The sequence below is a fragment of the Teleopsis dalmanni genome, chromosome 2, assembly GCF_002237135.1.
Source record: "Teleopsis dalmanni isolate 2A chromosome 2, ASM223713v2, whole genome shotgun sequence".
NCBI lineage: Eukaryota > Metazoa > Arthropoda > Insecta > Diptera > Diopsidae > Teleopsis > Teleopsis dalmanni.
Window position 1 is genome coordinate 102,538,139 of NC_051847.1, and position 4,163 is coordinate 102,542,301.

The 4,163-nt window shown below is 27.8% G+C and overlaps 1 long non-coding RNA gene across 1 annotated transcript; it reads right to left on the reverse strand.

The window, feature by feature from the left end:
• Positions 1–1,859: 1,859 nt before the first annotated feature.
• Positions 1,860–2,175, reverse strand: LOC119678748. The gene is made up of 2 exons (XR_005252352.1): positions 2,101–2,175; positions 1,860–2,043 (listed from the first exon to the last, which is right to left on the reverse strand). It is a non-coding gene; the product is annotated as an uncharacterized LOC119678748 (long non-coding RNA).
• Positions 2,176–4,163: the final 1,988 nt, after the last annotated feature.

Consider the following 4,163-nt stretch of genomic DNA (forward strand, 5'->3'; position numbering starts at 1 on the left):
TTTTATATTGCCTTTTTTTTTTAATGGAAAAATTTAAACGTTTAACAATTATTATTCTATAGCGATCAGATGTTTATGTATTTATTACTTTTAGGAATTGCCGAGTTACCAAATTAAGTTTGCATATGAAATACTCACGGAGAAAAACAACTTTGAAACTTATTTCAATTTTATATAATTAAGAAAATGTTTTCTTTATAAAAACCTCAAAATAAATATTTTAAAATAATAGACGAATATCGATTTTTTTGTTTTAAATATAAACACATATAATAATGTAATTTTGTTTTTAATTTTGGAGTTATTACGTCGAAATTATTTTAAATTCAGTTTTGGTTATTTTTTAGGAATATTAATTAAATTATTAGGAATTCTCCCGATGAAGACAAAAGCGAATTTACCGAAATATGTATAGAAATATACAAATAATTAACGCTTGAAATAACAGTTAATATTCCTAAAAAAATAAACCGATTTTAATATATAAAAATGCTTATGAGTGTCACTGTTCTTCAGAATCATCTAGCGGATTTAATTGCTACAGAATATTAGTGCCCATATGCTGCCCTTCTTGACAACGTAGTCGTATATTCCATAGAACTCATCGCAGAGTGGTGGATGCCATTACTTGAATTTTCCTTTCGTTTTCTTTTTTTTTATTGGAATATCTAGCTTTAAAGATCTGAAGTTTGAACTAATAGCAGTATCACAACAACAGCAACAGTAACAGTCACCATAGAGATATATATTTTGTACATTTATTAGTAGAATTTTTCAACCTTTCAAACAAATTGCCGCGTAATAAACTATTAAAATTATTTGCAGCTTCAAAGTTTTCGGAATTAATGGTTGTAGTACTAAAACTGAATCGTTTAGAAGGCAGTTACTAGCAACGTTAATAGAATATTCTTACTTCCGAAATGTGTGTGATGTGATTGTCGTTTTAAATAAATTTTTCCCCAGAGAAATAAAAATTCTCTCTTACTAATTCTGCTTGACTTTGGTTTGTTTTCGCATTGCATTTATTTCGTATACTACTGATTATTTTTATATTTATAGCATTTTATATGGATGAGAAAACACAATTTCAACTTTGTTGTGTTCGCACTTGATTACCAAGAGAACTTTGCGCTTTGGAAGTACAGATGTTTTTAGGAACAAATAATTTGTTAAACGTTAAGCGCAGAACAGAGGCGGACTAACCCGTGAATGGTCCCATGCCTTGACACAATATTTTCCTGCAATTCGAACCTTTATAAGTAATATGAACAGATTTTATTGCCGAACTGTTGTTACGTCTAGGTGTGGCCTAAAGTATGAACCCAGAAGAGTATGTAGTGAAATTAGAATACTTATTTTTTAACGAAATTACACATGTACCAAAGAATACGTTATGTGCCGTTGTCACAGTTCAATAAAAAGGCAATTTGAAAGTTTGTACAACAATTTGTTTTTGGAGATAATTGAGAACGTGAGATGATTATTGATAACAGGTAGTGGGGGTTGTGGTGGTTTGCTCGTGTAATCTATTAATATTGTTTGGAGTTGAAAATAGATTCATCTTAATAACGACTTTTTATTTATATGATTAGGACTTGTATGGAATACCTTTTTAAGAAAATGTATCGCTTAGGAATTACCTAAATCCTTTTCAGTAAAATAAACTTTGAGTGCGAGTAACGCATTATAATGAGTAATTTGTATACATTAAAAAAGCCACAACTTTTATTATTGCTAGAGCTAGAGACAGAGCACTTGTTGCATTGTTACTTGGTAAATAATAGATTCAGTAAAAATTATAAACAAAATAAAAAATTACACAAAGTAACATGTTTAAGAACATGTTATTAGATATTACTTACATGGTTAGTCTTTTGGGTAACAATTCCAAGCACGTGATTATTGCTATTTAGTATCTTTGGTGATCCTGGTGAGGCATTTAGAGATCTAACTGCTGGTGATGAAACACAGGTGTGGTGAACTAAATTCATAGCGAAACACGGTCTAATTTTATAAAGTTGATTGTACTCATAGAGCTTTTATCTGGAAAAATCCTTTATGAATATATACATCTATATTTCAATAATTGCTTTCACTTACAACGAAATTAGGTTGCAATAAATGCTTAAGTTTAATAGATGTTTGCAAACATATGTCTTTATTAAGAATATTTTCAGTTATGCTAACAATGAAATAAAATCATATATTTAAAAAATTTGAATAATCAAATAATATTAAAATTGATAGTTTAAACATAGGAGAAAAAGTATGTTAAAGCTTAACTAACTAAAGTTTTTAATTGAGAGTTGTAAATTTAGAAGTATTTGTTGCTATACAATTTTTAGAATAGGGTCTACGTTCCAACTGGCTGTAAGATCCGAAATAAAATTAATAATTACTGATATTTAGAATATTGATGTATATATAGGCTAACATCAATATTCTACTTTGCAAAAAAAAAGAAAATAGTATTTAAAAGTTATAGAAGGTAAAATTGTAAGTTCATAAAAAATTATAAATCCGATGTATCTTTTTTTATTGAAAATGTTGGTTCTGATGAATAATAATGAACTGTAACTTCACATTTGAACCACATTGCTTTGTTGTATTAACATAGAGAATAAATGAAATCTAGTTCAATTGCTATAAAAACCTAGTGCAACAAACGAAAATTCTATTAACATTTTTATTAATTGGAACCCCAAGAGAATAAATCTCCTGAGCTTTATACAGAAGTGGCATTTACGAAGCAGACATCTGTCAATTTATTACGAATAAGCTAAAGGAGGGAAACTATGCGCATGATGATACTTCACAGATTATCTGCTTTAAAGTAGAGGAATTGTATATAATATCAAAAAATCACTAATCGCAATTAAGTCACGCTATTACAATTAATTTATAGATAAAGGTTATGTGCTTTGCATAAAATTTGCAATACGCAATGCAAAAATTTTGGATTATAATTGGTATTAACTTAAGCATCCAAGCACCTGGAGCTGTGGTATTTCGAAAAAAGTAAGAACACGATTTCTTGAAGGATATCACTCAATTTACTCTATATTTACTTATGGTGCATTCCAAGTCATCGATTCGATGATTTTAACATCATCTTTGAAAATATTTATTTACTTTTATAAATAAATATTACATTCTCGCTGGTTGCAATGTTTAGAAGGATGTCAAATGTGTAGTAAAGTTACTTTAAATTATAATAAAAGAAATCTTTGAGTACATAGATGTAAAAACCCTCAAACCCTTAACCTGCTTAGTTCATCAATACAGAGCAGTAAATATGAAAGAACTTAAAAAATCTGTTTAATAAAAATAACAGTTGGAAAGTACCAGTAGGAAAAAATAAAAATCGGGTACTTTAAGAACATATACTAAGAGATACTGATATGAAATCGGGGTCACAATATCTTATATGATATATAATATTCAAACAAGTAATTAAAAATGATGACATCATGTGCACTTTCATAAATAAAATATTTTTTCTAATAATAATTATTTGTCATTATAGGTACAAATCTTTTAATATATATAACAGAAGCAAAATTTTGAAAATATAAAAATTTTGCATATGATTAAAATTTGGTTATGTTATATTTTTAGTTCATTTTGTATATTGTTTGTGGTAGACAATATTTTAATTATATATAAAAATAAAATCACTTAAATGGCTCGTTATGTTCAGAAACATTAATTATATAATATAATAAATACATTTTTTGTGAAACGTAAAATGTAGATATGTTACTTCTAATGTATTTTAGTCCGTTAAGTACCAAGACTTAACAGTACCAAGTCTGTTCACTTAAAAACTTCCACCTGTAGTACTTACTTATATAAGAAACAATCATAATTGTTCTATTAAAATTAAGTATTTACCAGTGATATAGAAGATAACTATAATAATCTCAATACCTAGATCAGGCATTAGTAATTTTCTGCAGACCAATCAGCCAACTTCCAATCATGTGAGAACTATTCAAAAACATCTTATATCATATGCTTAAACCTATTCTAAAAGAAAAAAAAACATTCCTCCCTACTAATTTAGCTGTCGAACCCTAAACTCAACCACCCAGAAAGCGCACTCTTATCAACAAAATTTAAAGGCATTAAGCTAAGTTACTAAATTGATAGAGAGTTCTACG